General features: G+C 34.2%; 2 long non-coding RNA genes across 2 annotated transcripts in view; one reads left to right on the forward strand and one right to left on the reverse strand.

The window, feature by feature from the left end:
* Positions 1-19,927, forward strand: part of LOC129146886 (uncharacterized) — a 113,693-nt gene that overhangs the window by 77,300 nt on the left and 16,466 nt on the right. The gene's annotated exons all lie outside the window — the stretch shown is intronic.
* LOC119259613 (uncharacterized) overlaps positions 17,248-19,927 on the reverse strand; it is a 339,306-nt gene continuing 336,626 nt past the window's right edge. The window contains exons 4-5 of the long non-coding RNA XR_005128513.2: positions 18,381-18,443; positions 17,248-17,613 (exon numbers count right to left, since the gene is read on the reverse strand). This is a non-coding gene — a long non-coding RNA (uncharacterized LOC119259613). The remainder of the gene's footprint in view (positions 17,614-18,380; positions 18,444-19,927) is intronic.

The following is a 19,927-nucleotide window of genomic DNA, read 5'->3' on the forward strand; positions in this document are numbered from 1 at the left end:
TTATTCTGAAATCCTAGGAAAAGCAGAGGTGACATCAAAATTCCTCTGGTTGCTATGGACATTGTGGGCCATGACTGAAGCTTGAATTTTATTAAGAGATTGATGCAGTAGTTCCCATGATTAATGTTGGCATATGGTAAACAGAGAAGGGCCTTTGCTCATAACTTACAACCCACCCTGCTGTTGCTAAAAAAAAGAAGCTAGCATGCAGGTGGGAAAAAAAGGGATTCAAGTACAACCTTTGCACAATCTGGAGGAAAATCATGAATCATATAAGTCATGACCAAAGGTGAATAAAAATAAATAAAATCTGCAGGATTTATTAAAACAACAAGGGAAATAAATACACATCATTATGATAGCAAATAAAACTTTAAAACATTTTTAAAAATTGGAGAAAGGTATTAATTTTGACAAGTATGAAAAACCCATTCACGATATTTAGAAAAGCAACAGCCTGGCAGTAAATGGGCCAAATATATATAGACTGAAAATTCATTTTAGGCAAAAATAACTAAGTATCAGGAGGAATGGTTTAACTTCGTTAGTAATAAAGAAAAGGAAGATTAAAATCAGTGAACTAATTCTATTAAGTATATAGATAACTAAATTTTTAAATGGCAGCTTTTTGTAAGGGCAGAATTCCCCTGACCTGCAGGTACAAGTTCAAATTGACACAGTGTTAATGGATGGCATTGTGAAATATTTAGCAAGAGTTAGAAAAAGTTCATACTATTTCTCTTTGATAGAAGGATTTCTTTATTAACTGTTCATAGGGAAATCTTCAGTAGAGATTACAGGTCTACAAAGCAAATAATAGAATCTTAGTGATTTGACTCAAAGGTGTAGAATTAAGGATCTCATTTTTATATGTATTAAAATGTATTGATAAATTTGCTAAACTACCTACAATATGTAGGAGGATTGTAATAAGAAAACAGTGTTATTTAAGGATACAAACTTTGAAAACACCAGTGTACCAGCTAAGTAGCTTAAATAGTGTGAATCTCATTTATCTTATTTCTGACATGACAATAATTACACATAATACTTTTGGAAATACCAACTACAATTCAGTAGTCAGAGAATATGATGTGGTTAAATAATTATATATGGTTTAAGAATATAAACATACTGTTAATATATTAATGCGTGATGTAATTGTCAGAAATATTTTATATAAAGGAAAGTGTAATGTCATGGAAATATAGGCATGCAATACATATCATGGACCTGTTTTGAAAAAAAATATATATGTAGGCTCCAAAATATTAAGATTGAATGCCAACCATTAGTTGGACAATGAATGAGTGGCAGGTTTACTTATAATTTTATCAAGTTGATTTGCACACCTTCTCTGATGTTCATTTATCAATATTAAGAAAACTAAGAGGTAATTTTAGAAATTAAATACTAATAATGCCTTTAAATAAACATTAAAGTTTATTATGCAGATTAAGTGAGATAGTGAAGGAGAATTTTTGCTGGGTATATAAATGTGTAATAAATAGAACTACTCTGTACTTGGAACTACTTCATACTACTGTAAAGTAACAAATGGCCTGGATTTCTGTGAGTTGCTTTCAAGATAGCTAAAGCACAGACTGACTCTGAAAATCTAGGCAGAGGGAAATTCTATCCTACACAGACTAATCTTCTAATTAGGATATAAGTAACACAATTTATGCAACTCAGTGAACATTAGTTCTCAGTATTGCCCAAAGTAAATCTAATTTGTCATTTACAAGGGGAACACATCTGATATAACATCATATTTTATCTTAACAATACTAAAGAAGAGAAAAACTTTTGAGATTCTCAAACATTTTTAACATAGCATGGGAAAAAGGCAAAAGCTGGTCTTAAATGCAGCCTCAAGAGAAATTTTTCAAAATTCCACTTTATTTTTTTAAATTTTTGTTTAAAAGGTTTATTTTATTTATGCATACAAGAGCTGGGGTGTAGGTCAGAGGTGAGGGGGGTGAGAGGATTCACCAGAGACATAGTAGGGAGCAGAACAGGCAGGTTGACAGAAATATACTGCTGAGGGGAGCAGCAGGCTGCTAGAAAGGAGAGGTCTGCTGTACTACCTGGGATAGCTCCCTGGCCCGGGATACCTTGATAGTGCTGAGACTTTAACCCCTGAACCACCAGGGAGTCCCTCCACTTACTTTTCTAAATTATCTTTAAATTTTCTGGAATTGTACTGTTTGGGAAATGAGAAAATATATTAATTCTTTAAAATTTCATGAATAAGACAATTGCCTTTAAGACATGCTTATTAATATTTTAAGTTATAAGAAATAGAAACTGTGTATAAGCAGTTGAATAAAAATACATATTTTGTAAAATATATATCTATTTTATAGATGATGAAGGAAAACAAGTGTACAGTAACACTTATTCATACAGAGAAGGCTGTTTAAGCATGCATGTTCTTTTTAAAAATGTACATTGAAGTAATATTTGGAGCACTGACATTTCAACCAGTATCTACAAATTTAGTTAAAAGTAAAAACAAAAATTTCCTTTGCTCTTGCTACCCAAACCATGTCTATCTTGACCATCCTGTCTGCTAAATAAAATTTGGTGAGTTCAGTTAAGGGGGAGGGAAGTTATATTAAAAAATTTGTCAGTTTAGTTTAGAACAGTGATTAATACTAAAAGTAGAGAAATTCCTTTGGTGATTTGGTTTGTTCTTTACATATTTTAAAATAGTAATTAGTGATATGTAGTGGTATATAAAACTTTTTTAAAAAAGATGTATTTTTGCTTTTCATACATAGAAGAACCAGATATAGACTAGTGAGTAGGGGGCTGAGAGGACTCACCAGAGGCAGAGTAAGGAGCAAGAACAGGGGAATCTACTGAAATATACTCCTGAGGGGAGCAGCGGGTGAGACAGGAGAGGTCTGCTGCCATAGCAGTGATAGCGCTGAGACTTACTGTCTACACCACCCCCTATGCCCTGTGCCACCAGGAAGGCCCTATCCAAATTTTTTATTTTTTATTGTTTTTAATTTTTTTTTAAAGATTTATTTTTTTAATGCAAGAGCTGGGGTATAGGCTAGAGATGGTGGGGGGAGGAGGTGAGAGGATTCACCAGAGACAGACGGGGACCAAAACAGGCAGACTGATGAAATACACTGCTGAGGGGAGCAGTGGGCGCAACAGGAGAGATCCCACATGCCATGTGGGAGCCTTGCAGGCCGGCCGGGATTGAACCAGCGCTGCAGAGGCTGCGGACAGCTTCACAGCACTGCGCTCAACCTCCTGCACCACCAGGAGCCAATTTTTTTTTAATTGTAGCGCTTTATTGAGGTCATATTTATGTACAATACCATATTTGACTCAGAGATACAGGCTCACTTCCCTTCAGATGTTTGTTATACATCACACCCACCACTAAGGTACCCACAACCCTTCACCATGGTCTGTTGGGTCCCTTCCGCACTTTGCTACTCACCCCCACCCTCCCGTTCTCAATTCTATAGTCAGATTCCTTGGGTTTGTTTTACTAAAGTTTTGTCTCTCCTTTTGCTTTGTCTCTTTATATTCCAAATATGAGTGAAATCATTTGATATGTAGTAACATACATTGAATCTTGTGTGTGAAATTAGATAAAATTTTGGCTGGAATAATTTGCGTAAAGCAAATCATTTATGAACAGAGTCAGCTATAGGTCTGACTGTGACTTGTTTATGAACAGATCAAACTATAGGTCTAAATCTTTACTGGTTGTTTTAGTCTCCTTTTCTCTTTTATTGTATGCATAAATGTTTTATAAACAGAGCAAACTAGATTAGAAATTAATTTTATGATTGTCTGGTAATGTTTTGTTGCTTGCAAAGAGAGAAAATTGCAATTTGCAGCTTAAAATTAAGGTAGTGATGGTTCCTTGAGTTTCTCTAAAAGCTTAATATCCCTTTTAACAAAATATGCTTCTCTAAACTCAAAGCCAAGGTTTCAGTTTCCTTTAGAAACCTTGATTGATTAATCAGAATCATAAAACATTTTGGCAATGTTAACTACACATTTCACCTGTTCTTCATGCATATATATTGACATATATACAGTTACCTAATATGTTTATTTTAACTCTATGTTCTAGAAGAAGAAAGCATACTAATTACTATTCTATTAACTTGATATGAGTTAGATCTCTGGATATGATTAATTCCTATTACAGAGTAGAGCTTATGATTATCATTTGTATCATATCTCTCCCCAGTCATTAATTTGGTTGATGCACACTAATTATTTCCCTTATTAGATAATATATGTATTACATAACTTTCTAATATATATTGATATGAATATTAAATATTGTTAGATTTTAACTTTAGAATTATAAAGATATGTATTTTAAAACTTTAACAATTTCGTCAACCAAGTGATTGGCATTAGGTTATGACAATCTCACTTGGGAAATATCATAAGCAATGAAAAGCGATAGTTTAATCTGCTTATCCAAATAGGTAAAAATTATCTGAACTATGTTCTACAGATAATTTGTAGTAATTTAAATATAATGGATTAAAAGGAAAATATTCTGAAAACAACTTTTTTTAAAGATTTTTTAAAATGTATTTATTCATACAAGAACTGAGGTATAGACAGAGGCATGGGGGGAGGCAGGTGAGAAGATTCACCAGAGACAGAGTGGAGAGCAGAACAGGCAGATCTACTGAAATACACTGCTAAGGGGAGCAGTGGGCAAGACAGGAGAGGTCTGCTGCACCATGTGGGTTAGCTCCTTGGCCAGGGATCAAACTCATGCATCAGTGGCTAGTGATAGCTTGATAGTGCTCAGACTTTAACCTCTTGTGTCCCCAGGGAGGCCCCTGAAAACAACTGTGAAGAATCTTACAAGGGAAAAATTTAGTCAATGTCCAGTAGGGAAATTAATTCTCAAAAAAATATATAGAAATAATTTTGGCAAGGTTTTTTGTTTGTTTGGGAAATAATATAGATAACAGATGAAATGTTTTCTTTCTCAAGGATCGGAAATACTAAGTAGATACTCTGTAGAGTTTTAGAACTTTTATATCAGTGTAAGAAAAATGACTAACAAGTGACTATTTTTCAGAATTGCTAGTTCATTATTATTTACTGGCTAATAAATTTTACCTACTTTATTTAGGTATCTACACCTTTCCCTGTTCTAAGAGATAAGTATATGCAATGAGCAAAACTAGATTAGTGTCTGGCCTTTCTTTTAGACCTTAGATTCTTTTTTTTTTTTAAGAATTTATTTATTTTTTAAAGATTTATTTATTCATACAAGCACTGGGTACAGTCAGAAGTGCAGGAGGGTGAGAGAATTCACCAGAGCCAGAGTGGAGAGCAGAACAGGCAGAGTGATGAAGTACACTGCTGAGGGGAGCAGCGGGCAGCAGGAGAGGTCTGCGCACCATGTAGGATCCTTGCCTGGCGGCCGGGTATCGAACCGGTGCCGCTGATGCTGTGCGCAGCTTCGCAACCCAGTGCACAACCACTGCGCCACCAGGGGAGGCCCTAGACCTTAGATTCTTGTAAAGAAAACAGACATTAATTATATGACCACACCAACATATTCACAATTAAAACCAAATTAAGAGACCTAAGAAAAGGAAATATTCTTTGAGCTTATGTAAAAAAAGTAAAATTAACCTATCCTGGGAAGTAGCAGAGAAGATACTTTCTTTCTGAGAGGTGAACCTTGAACTCTTATAATAGAACATGGGCAAAGGTTATTTCATGAAAATAGATGAGGAAGTAAAAAAAATCCTTTTAGAAGGAATGCTATATATATTAAGGACAAAAAGAGAGCTGAGATGATGGCAACTGAACAGTGGAAACTATTGGGGATATAATCCCAGAGCAGGCAATAAAGAATTTAGCAGGGCATAATAAGTTTCTTTGCCTCTAAGATAAGAACTGAAAGCCATTGATAGATATTAAGTTATTTTATGAGATTATTACACTTACTCATTAAAAGTAGGTTCTGGTTCTCAAATGGTGAATAGACTATAGAGTCAAACTGGTTTGGGCAATCATTTTTAATGATCCACGTGAGACATAATGATAGTGTAGGCCATGAAGGTACAAATATAGATGAAGTATGAACTGAGTGAAATTATAAAGTAAAATCATAATTTATCACAGATTAGACATAGGAGGTAAGGAAGGTGGAGGAGTCAAGAATAGTCTAAGTGTTTGACTTGAGAAGTTTGAATGTTATCAGCATCATTCCTTGACAGAATTTCCTTATGTGGAACTGACCATCAGTGATAGAGTGAGTTCCTGCGTGTTTGTGTCTTATAGGAAATGTTTTCATATTTTAGGCATTTTGATTATGATATTATATTGACATATCTAGAGGTGATGTAGAGTAAGAAGAGAGGTGAGTCTGGATTTCAGTTCTTGTCTGGGACTATAAATTAGCAGTTATTATACAATAGTACCTGTCTGTATGGGTGTGGAAGAGAATGCCTTGTCCATTAGTTCTTAAAATATAGATGGGCATCAGCTAATCAAGCAATGAGTTATAAGGTAACCAGGTGATAGAAAACAAATCACAAAGCAGATAGATGGAATTGACAGATAGCTATGAAAAAATCTAGGAGTGTATAATGTGGACACTGACAATAGGTGGTGCCTCAGTTAGGAAAGTTTAGTAATCAGTGTCAGATTCTAATAGGGACATGAATAAGGTGAGGGATGAGGTTTGAAACAACTCTAGTGGATTTTGATATCATACTCTAATAATAACTGCTGGAGATAGGGAAAGCTGTCTCTATGCAGAGCTACCATCTTGTGCAATATCATCTGACTTTAGTTTACAATGAAAGTTAGACAATAATGGAAAAGGTTTTATAACCTTGAGGGAAAATAATTATGAAGTGAGGAAATAAGATTCCAAATAAAATTTTAAAATAGGAGATCAATTTAAAACAGCATATAAAGATGCAAAATAATTACATATAGCTTTCAGATAAGGCAATGATTAATTAAAAACCAAAATCCATAACAGACAAAATTTTTTGATCCCAGAGTATGGGAAAAAGAGAGAGAGGAAGGGAGGAAAAGGGGAGAGAGATTCTAGAGGGAAGAAGGAGAGGAATAAAGAGCCTAAAAGGAAATCAATCCACATGAGAAGAAACAGCAAAGGACTGCCAGGGGAAGGCCTTCCAAAAACTTAGGAAATGGAGACTACAGAAAGCTAATAAAATATTAGGGTTATCCATCTTATGAAAAAAAATCTTAAATATTGGATATTAGAGAAAAAATATGTATGTACAAAAAGAAATAAACACAAGAAAGCAAACACTATAAAAACTATGTTCAAAATATGAAGCAAATGACAAACAGTCCTGATTTCAAGAATTTAGTGAATGAAAGAAAATACATTTGACCTTTACACCAGAAATAATCACATTTTAGTGGCAAAGTGTTTGACTTTAAAACCAGAAACAAGGAAATATAGTTACAGACCCAATAGTTCCCTTGGGTTTGTAGCAAAGGGGTGTTGCAAGTCTATTAATCTTTGCAAAGCTTCCCTTCTACCTACAAACAGCATGGAGAAGTAAACACTATTACTTTATATGGAAAGAAAAGAAAACATTAAGCATAGTAAGAGGAAAAGAGGTGTGAAAGTTTGACTAGAAAGTTATAAGGGATCTAAATACTCAATAAATCAAGGGGAGACAATGCTGTGATATGAAGAAAGGGAGAGACTGAAGTATAGCATAAAGTTTAGAGTCAAAAAAAACCCATGAAAACTGTAACTAAAAAATATAGGGTTTTCTGCCTTAACATGAGTGTTGAGGGGAGTGAGGGGAAGCAGACTTCATTCTTTAAGATTGGACTCTGAAAGTAAGGTATATGAGGGAAAAACAGGGAAATGAGAAATCAAAATCATGTAAGCTTCTAAGTTTACAAATAACAATGCTCATATTTAGGGAGATAAACCAGATTGGAAAATTCCTAGGAGATATTCAAAAGGTACAAAATCAATCATAGTGAGTAGGTATAAAGATGGAAGATATTTGGACACAAGGATTGTAACCTGTGAGGATTTAAGTAAACTGGGAGAGGCCCTCATACAGGCATTGAAATTTGCTTGAAATTGAGCTGATAAGGATTCTTGCCTTATGAGCATGGAGTAGTTTTATTCATTTTTTAAAGGATTTATTTATTTATGCATACAATAGCTGGGGTACAGGCCAGAGATGCGGGGGTGGGGTGAGAGGATTCACCAGAGACAGAGTGGGGAACAGAAAAGACAGATTGACCAAAGTACACTGCTGAGGGGAGCAGCAGGCGAGGCAGTAGGGGTCTGCTGTGCCATGTGGGTTTCTCCTGGCCAGCCAGGGATCGAACTCGTGCTGCAGAGGCTGAGGATTGCTTCATAGTGCGGTGCTTAACCCCTTGCGCCATCAGGGAGGCCCCAGTTTTATTTTGTTTTCTTCACCCTCTGCTGTTATAGTTCTGTTTCCACTATTCTGCCTCCTTTCTCCTAGGTGGAAAAGTATGAAGTCCCTAATTCTGAGTATTTCCCTATATGTAGATGCAGTATAGGTACCAATGGCATAGGAGCCAACAGGTTATTACAGGTGCACATGTTGTAACAGAACAGATTATAATGCTATAAATAATTTGGGAGGTGACATACATGATTTAGGATATTGTATGTTACATAAAATGCCATGCATTTTAGCAGGAAGTGAATAGATGTAATCTAAGGTATTATAGCTATAAGTTGTATTAATACACATATTTAAATTTTAAATGAAGGAAAGTACACCAGGAGGATGAGTAAATCATCCAGACATTGATACAGTGTTAAGGACTGCTTTATTTCCTTTTTTTAAATTTTAATTATATTGCACTATTTTGATTAGGAATCAATGAAACATATTTTTAAAAATGAAAGTTTATCAAGCAAAAATGTCCTTATTTGCAAATGCTAAAATTCCCTATTTCTTTTTGCTCTTGGCTTACCACTTGAACAAATTGGTTATTCTAAGTATTTTAATTAAAATTTTACTATGAGTTAGAGAAAGCATTGGTTAGGAATCATCTGTGCCAAACTATTTTCTGACTGCTTTTATCTCCATCCTCAATGAGCCTGAGGTGCGGCAGAGAAATTCATTAGCCTGAAGGAGAAAACCTTGGCTTAACCAATCCCAAATTTGTCAATGACTCTTGAGTAAGGCACTTAACATCTTTTAACTTTGTCTATAAAATGAAGTAACAACTTTCAAATAGTATTGGGAATATAAAATTATATATAAATTTAAAGCACCTGGTTATGGTAAGTGTTGAATAAATGTTAATTATCTTCATTTAAATAATTTAAAATAAATTTTAATTATGTTCAGAAACTCTGAGTAAATGTAAAACTGCTTTAGGCCTCTTAATGTGGCAAAATCATACTTAGTAAACATTCTGATGCACAATTGCCTTGGGGCAAATAGAGATTTAAGACAATTTAACACTGTGGTTCCCTTGTATAATTGCTCTGAATTTACCTCTTGCAGTCTAAGTAGCTCATGTAGTTCTTGCTCAGGGTTCTAAGAAATCATGGTACATTTTTCCTTCCAGTATTGTCCACTTAAAAGTTGACAAAGCTGTGGTAAGTGAATATGCCTCTTTAATTAGGGTTTGTCAGCTATATATTCACTACTCAGTAAAGGGGAAGTGAATTTGGAGGTGAACAAGAAAAAAAAAAAAAAACTAACAGGACTTCTAATTTTTTAATGTTTCCTTTTTTATTATTTTGGCCTTAGCTAGAGAAAAGGGCATGTATTTTGGGAGCATCATACTTCTTCCTGTCCCACAGTTAATGAGGCACATGAAGCATTGACTGGGGCTTGATCATGCATACAGAACAGGCAGCCAAGAGCAGGCACATTCTTCTCTCGCAATGAAACCATCTGCAGCCAATCCCAGCAGGTTTTCCTTCAGGGCTATGAGCAAAAGGCAAGAATACAGATTGTTTCTCATTCTACATCATTCTAGCACAGCAGAGGAGAGATTCAAGAGGGAAAACTTAAATAAACACATACAGATGTCTTTTTCCAGGTTATTTTCCATTTTCCAAATCTTGACTTTAAGTTGTATAATTAAGGAGAAAAATTTCTCAGATGAAACTCAGTGCATTTTCATACATTAGAAAAACAGGGTCAGATGTGAAAAGATGCACATCTGTCAAGTCTGGATTTTAATCATTTATTTGATAGATATTTCTGGACAAACAGACTCAGCCATGACCAGATGTAGCATGTCTCTGTTAATAATCTGAGCTAATTGAGTCTCCCTTTTGCCATTTGCCAATTATCTATGGATCCAGATTGAGAGTTTTTCCTTTTTTTTTTTTCACTAGAAGGTTAGAGAAGCATAAACCAAAGGATTAGAAAGGATAAGGAATGTCATTACGATGTTACTGCAACAGGGAGTAGGTGCCAATGCTTTTCTGAGAGCAGTTAAACAGAAAACAATTCAATAAACTTTCCTTGGAAAGTTTCACATAGATTGTGGATGGCTTTTAAAAGTGTTTCTCCTTTTGATTAAGGGAAACAGAAGGGAGGAAAGAGAGGAAAGTATTAAATGGAATGTATTCACTGCTGGAATATAGATTTTCATTGCTCTGAGTGAGTGCTTGGTAGAGATTTTCACCACATCTAATAATAATTTTCTCAGTAGGCTGTAAAAAATTAGGAAATTATGTTTCTCATAATCACGGCTCTATTTATCAAGCATACTACTTAAGAATTTCATTGTTATTGATAACTAGCATATGCTATTCTTTTATAAATCTTACCCAAAATGATGCATTCTTGCTTAAGAAATGAATCATTCAAAAGCAAATAACACTTTCAGTTATCAGCTGATTATAATCATTCAGCAGTGAAAGAAGCAACTGTTGGTGACATTATAGCCTTGAAAGAAATACCGTTGAAATTTTAATACCACCCCACAGAGAAAAAATAGCAACATTTTTACTTTATAGTGAGTTCATCAAACCTTAACTGAAGTCTTGAAGGTAGAAATTATTAGAGGAGAGGTTAGAAATTCAAACACAGAAAATATCCATATACCTGAGGATTATGCTCCATTACTATTCAAAAATGTTAGCAATTTTGAAAAGACAATGTTGTATCTGAATGAAAAACATGATCAATTTATAAATTCCTGAACAGCCACCTTTCTTTTTTAGTCTAAAATATTTCCCTTTTGGTGATCCTTGTGAAATGCAAGTGCACATGTAAAGATGCTGATTTTACTTCATATAAATGATGAAAATATTCAGCAGCAAAATGAAATTAACTTTAAAACAAGTAAATTACTCTAAAATGGGAAACAATGGAATGTGCACTGAATTGTTACTTCTTTTTTTTTCCAAATTTGGCTCCAGAATTGAATCTGAGTTACTTGAGTGCAGAAATTTCTTTGTTATTTCATTGTTGAATTTCCCAGTTCCAAGCACTGTGCCTGACTTTGGTGGTTGCTTAAAAAAAAAAAAAAATACCCCCATTGCTTATTGATGTGAACTGAATGTATCAGTGGTAAAATGAATGATTGCATCAATTTTCTTCTCCACACTAGGGAAATGAGTGATAGATACAAGGAACAGAGAATTAACTAACTACACACCTATTCTGAAATCTTTCCAAAACCTGAATTTCTCTCTTCTTGAAGGAGCTATTCAACGTTAATTATACTACAGAGATAAAATGAAAGCTGACATCAGTAACCCTAAGTTTTTTTAAAATATATATTATTTTTATTAACATTGGTTTATAACACTGCATGTGAGTTAGGCATCTAGTACCCTACTCTTCAGTTGCATGTTAACACACCATGTCTACCAACAAAACACTCAGGTTTTCTACATTAAATCATTTTTCCTCCCCCTCCCCTTTTCTCATCATCCATTCCCTCTTGTAGCCTCAGTTTTACAGCCATATTTTTGGGTTTATTTTTTGCTTGGTGGTATTTGATTCCTTGTTTTCTTTCTATGTATTCCACATATAAATGAAACCACCCAGTATTTCTCTTTCTTATTCTAAGTCATCATAATTACCTCTACTATTATTCATTGTCATAATGGCAAGAGTTCATGCTTTTTTCTCATAGTTGAGTATCATCCCAGGTTGTATGCACAGGTGTGTGTGTACCACATTTAATCTACTTCTCTGCCCTTGGGCTCTAATGTTTCTTTCATACCTTGAATATTACAAGTAGTGCTGCAATGAATATTAGAGTACATATATATCTTTGAATTAGTGATTTAGCATTCCTCCTGGTAGATACCTCATACCTCAGAGTAGAATTGCTAGGTTATATGGTAGATCTATTTTTAATATTTTGAGCAACCACCATATTGCTTTCCATAGGGACTGGGCAAGTCTATATTCCCACTGACACTGTACAAGCGTTCCTGTGGTCTTTTCTTGACATCCTCACTAACACTTGTTCCAGAAAATTTGGTATGTGCTAGTATCTCCTTGTTGATTTGCATTTCCATGATGGTAACAGAAAGTTCTCCTTGGAGCAAGACAATCTCCACAGAACACATCAATATTTGTAAAGTCACTGTTCTTTTCTACCTTTTAGACACAGGATACGTGTTTTAAAGACCTGATAATCTATATCATTTCATTTCCTCCCTCTCCCCCCACCTCTGTTCTCCTTACTTTTCACTTCTGATATTTTTGTCCCTTTCTTTGAGCATTTTTACTTTTCTGTGAGGTTGACAAATACTTCTTTTTAAAGATGCATTTTTTCATTTGTTTATGCGTACAAGAAAAGGGGTGTAGGCCAGAGGTGCAGGAGGGGGGAGAGGATTCACGAGAGAAAGAGTGGGGAACAGAACAGGCAGATTGACTGAAATACACTTCTGAGGGGAGCCGTAGGTGAGACAAGAGGTCTGCTATGCCATGGGGGTTAGCTCCCTGGCTGGGGATGAAACTCAGGTCGTAGTAGCTGCTGATAGCTTTATAGTGCTGAGACTTAACCCCTTGTACCACCGGGAGGCCCCCAAAGTTGACAAATATTTTGAGATAGGTATTTTTAAATTATACAATCATATAATTAGGCTTTGGAAAGAATATACTATTTGTAAGCAGGTGAAATTATTTTAATCGGGCTATTTCAATAGGGAGAGCATCCCCAGATACTGAATTGCCTACAAAATTAGAGAAGATAAGTATGGTGCTTTTTCTTTAGACTTTTATAGGAAGAAGTAACAAGTTTTTGGGTGATTTTACAGTTGAAATTGTTTTTATAAAATGGGAATGTGAATTAGTCAGAAAATATTTATCTGGCCATGAAAACTAATACCGCCCAAATAACATGTGAAGGCTGCTAATTCAGAGCTTGTAACCTCAAGTGAATACCTCACCATCATCTGCATTTGGCAGAGACATAGGCAGGTAGGGTAATGCTAACGCTTTATACTAGAAATTTGGAAAGCTTTGGGTAGGCCCTGATTGGAGGTTATCTACATGGGGAAACTAGAGGAAGCGTAACTAAATGCAGTGCATTTTATGTGACTGGTTATGGGTGCATACTGTGTTTTCTATTTGGTGCTAAATTGAAATTGTGAACAAAATTAAGGGAAATTGTCAATTATTAAGTTTTGGCTACATGGATCTGATTGTTAAAGGGGTTATTGTCTGTTTTCTTGAACTGTTGTTAGATAATTTGACTTTCTACCAATCCTACTTTGACATGAATTTTTTTCCCCTAGGATAGCTACTGAATAGCAAATTGACTTCCTGGCTATTGACTGTTGGTTATTTGATGTTTTCTAATAGTTGACTATTTCACATATTCAGTCTCTCCGTGTTTAGTTTCAGTATGGGGGAATAAACAGGTCAGCTAATCAGACCAGGTAAAGAATGTGGATTTAGAGGTCCTGTCTCTGTCTTACCATATAGGTACAGAAGGAGGTCATATACAGAAAGGTTCTTTTTAATTTTTATTTTTGCATTACATCATTTCCCAGAATACAAACGTTTGGGAGATTTCAAAGTGCAAAAGTAGGGAGATTAACCGTCACTGTTTACAGCAGAGTATTTCTAGCCAAATAGGACAAAATAAAATTAGGAACTAACATAGAAGATGATTTTATTTGACAAAGGGAAATTATCACAAAGGGGTGTGTGGCTACCAGATAATTTTTAATAACTACCTAAAAGCTCTCCTTACCTTGTTAATGCATAAAAGAAGATGCAAGAGAAAGTTGATCATGCAAGTAGACATATTGTAGCATACCTCAGAAACAATGATTTCTAGTGGAAGACATGAATTGGCCCAAGGACTGGAAAAGTCATTGAAACAGACCAGAATGTTAAACCACAGAAAGATATTCTAGTAAAATTTCCAAAATGAAGGAATTACCCAAAAGTTATTTAATCCATTTACAGTCCTCACTGTAAATCTCTAGTACTTCTTTGCAAGATTTTTTACCTTTTAAATATTAGATTCAGTATACTTAGAAATAAGGTAAAATAACACTAAGCCCCAGGAAAGGTTGCTGTGAGTAGCAAGTGATTAATATATAAGAATTGCCATGAACAGTTATATAGAACAATAGAAATACTATTTCTTTTTTTTAATTTTCTCAGCAGTGTAGAAAAAAATATGTTTCTGGGGAAAACTGCATATTTCAGAGTGTATCCCTCCAGGGATCATATAATTATCATCCTACAGGGACACTGTTCTTTCATTATTTTTGAGAAATTACGGTACTCTGTACATAAATGATTGCATTGTATGACTGTTTTATATACATTGAAATGAATACTGTCAGTTAGAGATTCAATTGACTCACTCATGTGCTGTAGAAGAAGCCAGAGGTTTCTTCTTGAAATAATTCTTAAGCTATAAGTATGCCTTTTATTTGGATTCTTCTTTAAATTGTCACATATTACTAATTCACTAATAAGTTAAATTTTAGATGTTCATTTTATATCTATAAGTGAAAATATTTTGACTGCTTTGAAATTATCTTTTAACAGAAGCTTGTTTTCAAAATTAAATGTACTTATATTTCAATAAAAAATCTGAAATTTGGAATAAATGGACTTTCCTATATTAAGTGATGTAACTTACCTTAACTTTATAATTTAATTTAATGTGTCTTATTTCCAATCTTTAAATTTGGTATGAATTTTGAAAAGTAAACTGCCTGTGTGTATTTCCCCGCCCCCGATGAATTTGATGTATATATTGAGTTTTTAATAACTCAATATAATTAGGTATAACATAGCTTATTTTAAAGCTTTTCATTGCAGAATATTTGTCTACTTATATCAGGAATAAAAAAAATTAACACCATATAAATGAGGAATTTAGCACATATTAACTTTGTCTCATTGCAAATTTTATTCCTTCTCCAACACTTCCTGGATTTATACATAAAATACAAAATTTTGGGCTCGATTACTAACATTTTAATTACATAGTCTTTTTTAATATTGTTATGCATCCAACTTTGACAATCATGTAACTAGTTTCAATATTTATACTGCCATTCCTGTTATCCTTGCTTAAATCTATTAGACATCTTCTAGGTAGCTAGAAAGCATATTCATGTACATTTTAAAAGGAAGATTACTAGAGTCATAGTTTTGAAGAACTTCCATATTGTTTTCCATAATGCCTATAAAACACACAGTCCCACCAATAGTGTGGATGAGGGTTTTCTTTTCTCAACATCGTTGCTGACACTTCATGTTTCTAATCTTATTTATGCTTGTTCTGACAAGTACTGGGTGATATCATTTTGACTTTGATTTACATTTCCCTGATAATGATTCTGAACATTCTCCATGTGCCTGCTAGTCATCTGTATGTCTTTTTGGAAAAAATGTGTATTTGTTCCTATGTTATTTATTTTGCCATCGCCATCCTTGGCTCCCCTTTGATCCTTTCTTCCTTCCCCTCAGATACCTCACTTTGTTTATTAACATCAGCTAGATTTTGTAGGTATTTTGCTCCTTTTGCAATGAGGTGAAATGAACCTTCATGCTGCCCTTTAATAGCAGACTCTGTTCTACAACATATCTTGTGTCTTCTTGGTCAAATGTCCAATTAGTTGTCAAAGCTAGTCTTTTGGGGACCTGTACTGGAGAGACAGGCACCTCCAATATAGGAGTTCCTGTTGTGAAGTGTGAACTTCTCAGTCCTTAGAAATAAACTATTTGTGAGATGCCTTCAAATTTTGGGTCACAGCATTATGGTTAGAACTTCTTGGTGAGAGCTTATCTACACTTCTCCTACCATTTTGATTGTCTTATTGTAGTGGGACAGTTCAACTCATGCTCAGATCTTTTTCAGAGAAAACTATCCCATATATAACTTTGTATTTGGTGTGTCCCTGGGAGGAGGTGAGCTTAGGAAATGTCTATGTTACCATCTTGAACAACTTTGGGATTTAAAAAAAGCTCTCTTCCAGCATTTCAAGCTCTTTTCTAGAGTGATATCTTGTGCTAACTCTTAATGGACATTACCCTTAAGTCAAATGTAAAGAGCACTGAAAACTCAAACTTTTAGCAGCTTCTCCATTTAGGTAGCAGTGTACTAAAAATAAGTTTATTATCTAATGAGAGCTTGAGTTATTTTAATACAAATAACTCTCACAGAGCATCAGAAAACCTCAAAAATCTAGAAAATATTATCTGACATGACTTAAAATTAATCCTTGGACTAAAGTAATCTGTTGGTAAGCAAATGTAGAATTATGTTAGATTAAGAAACAAAATGTTAGATAGTAACCCTTACAATAATTGCATTTATTACAGAATATTATAGGCATGCTTTTCAAAAAAAGCAATCATCAATATATTACAATGATAAAATTATACTATAAAACATTATTATATCAATGTTTGAAAAAAACTAATTCTGTCTGGTCTTGATGTGAGTTCCCATCCAAGGATACAATTTTCTAACCAAGTTTATAAGGTTAAATAGCAAAGTCTTTTAAACTACATATAAATTTCTATTTAAATGTAAGTATATCCAACAAAATCTAGAATTAAATCCTATTTATATACTGAATATTTCAAACGACTAATGCTTGCAATGTCTAGAGATGTTTTTAATGTAATTACCATTGTATTCAAAAGGTAAAGCACAGATAAAGATGGTTATTTTACAGTAAAACATAGCCCAACACTAATAAAAATGATTCTTTTGATATATTTCTGATTTGCATAAAATATGTTAATAATGCAAAATAAATATCTGCATAATATTATTTCTTTTGATTTTGATGATTTGTAGACACAAGCTTTGAGTATTTTTATCTACTGCTACACTTATATATATGGATTTTAGACAGTTATCTTTAGCTTATAAAAAAATGATGCCAGGGACTAAGGGTATGACCTTAATCAAGAACTTTCACCACATGGTTCTCTGAAGAAGCTTGGATACTGAGAGATGACACTCTCCCTGAGTTCAGTCTGCTCACCATCTCAAAGGGATCGGAGTTGGCATTTAGCTGTATGTGGAGCAAGAATAGACAGACTGCTATGCTGCTCTTCTGTTCAACAGCCTCATCACAAAGAACAGGTTCAACTTGGTGCAGGGTTTTGTGCTTGTCAGAATAGAAACCTACAAAAACATAGACAAATGTCATCATGAAAGCAAATATAGAACCTGTAACCTTCATAGACAGGGCTTTGGAAAAAGAAGTCACAGGTTACTGCCTTTTGACATCTCCCCATAAATTGGTCATGAAAGCTGTTTCCATGGTGATTTTACATGGAACCATGACCTCTAATTCTCTTAGCTTTCCAGAATCATCTTCCCATTTAATATAACCTTCAAGATGCATGTTATTATGCATAATGTGATATTTGGTTGACAGGGTTTTATTAAACTCATTTCAGTTATCCAAGTTAAAGAAATGGGAACTAAGAAATAGTGTGGTTGATTTCCATTAAAAAATAAAAAAACACTAATCAATGGTTTCAGTTTAGCTAATTCCAAATGGCTGTGAGATCTTGAGAATGTCAAGTCACCTATCTGAAATCAGGTTTCTCATTCCTATAGTATGTTTTTATTTGTAAGATTTATAACAAATCTTACAGACCAAAATTTATAAAATGTTATGAGTTAAAAGTATTGCTGAGAAAATATTTCTTCCTATATGTTTGACTTAAATTCCTTTGAAAATATCAACTTACATGCTGCAGTAAGAAAAAAAATAGCAAATAGAAATTGTTACTCAAATTAGAATTGGCCACAAAATAGGATACATTGATTTAAACTGATCATGTGTCTGAAAAAGTTAATGCAATTTCAATGTGTAAGAATGTCATAGGACAAAGCTAAAATAAGAGCATAAATAATCAAATGGAAATAAAACAACTAGTTACCTGCATAAAACATGGTTTCTGACAATGTAGACGAGTTGACCCAGTCTAATCGCTGTATTAAACCTACAACAATTGAGTTCAGAAAGTCATTTTACAGGGTTTTGGAGAGATTTACATATTATATTTGAAATTGAATCATGAATTGTATGATTTCATTTAGTCTTCTGTACTTTGTGATAAAATATTTCCTTACAAGCCATTTTTCACCATTAAACATTTCTGCAGCAAAATCTCAGATTATTATTGAATTTCTGGTGAAGGAGAAAATTTCAATGTGATAATTTCTTGGATTTTTTTGCGTAAAGGGAGGGCACCGAGATCTGGAAATGAGTAAGTACAATAGTGTGGTTTGCACCATGCATTAGTAATTGTTCTACCATCTAGAAGTTGCTTCACCTGCGATTGCGATACCCTACCATGTCTTCTAAGTCAGTGAAACTGGGTTGAAACAGTTCCTATCTATATATAGTGTGAGTTTATTTCCCTAAGATGTGACCACATCCTATTGAAAATGATTGAGGTTACCCCAAAGTGGGGTAGTCAGTTACAAATATAACACTATCTCAGGAGCAATTCCTTTTCCATGTTTCCTCCTTGAATCTAATATTTAGTGCTCTTTAGGAAATCAAATGGGCTAAGGCTTCTTTCCATTTTGCTGAGAGGTATAACATGTGGTACTACCTTGCTTGTAAAGTGTGTAATAACCAGTAGGTCTTGGTGAAGTGCAGTTGATTTAATAGACCTGGGGTGGAAGGCTGAAATTCTGTTTTGTTTTTTTTTCCCCTATCAGCTCCCCCAGTGATGCCAAAGCTGCTCAATTGTGGATCACATTTGTGGATTAAATTCTGAATGGCAAGGATTTAGAAGTAGGAAACTGTTAGGAGCATATCTTGCTGCTCCACTCCCATTGACCTCGATAAAAACAGAAAAATAGTGGCAGTTGTTTAAAGAGTAAACAGGCTGGACAAAATTTGTAGTTTTTTCAGATCCTAGGGGAAAAAAATCAGTAGAGATTCTCAGTGGAAAATAGGGATATTATCTTTTCTAGCTTTCAGAAAAGTAAACATGACTGGTTTTCATGGAATTTAATGCTAAACATTAATAAAGACAAAACTATCATAATATGCAGTGTTGACTAGAGGGCAAAGAGAATTGGTATAGCAGGATTGTTGATTTTGGAGCACCTGTCTGCTGAGAGTACATGATGTAGTCTTTTCTCACTAGCAGGTTGAATTTTAGGAGCACACAAAGTTCATGAATAAAATCTAACAATGTTTCTCTACTAATAATTGTAATATTTGCAATGCAAAGATAGGTTTTTCCTCAAAGTCTGCAGTGGAAGCTCATGCAGACACCACTATGAAAAACAGGGTATGTAAAAAGCTTTGCCAGGTGTGGCAACCTCTTTTGAAGGTGCACTTAGAAGACTCATCCCGGATAAGTATTAGAGCACAGTAATTTGTCTGGCTCTCCCCATAAACTCAGCCTATATCTAACTTTCAAGCTCATTCCACTTGGAAATGAAATAAAAAATGTGATAATACTAC

Source organism: Talpa occidentalis, unplaced genomic scaffold, assembly GCF_014898055.3.
Source record: "Talpa occidentalis isolate TD23 unplaced genomic scaffold, MPIMG_talOcc4v2.1 talOcc4.5, whole genome shotgun sequence".
NCBI lineage: Eukaryota > Metazoa > Chordata > Mammalia > Eulipotyphla > Talpidae > Talpa > Talpa occidentalis.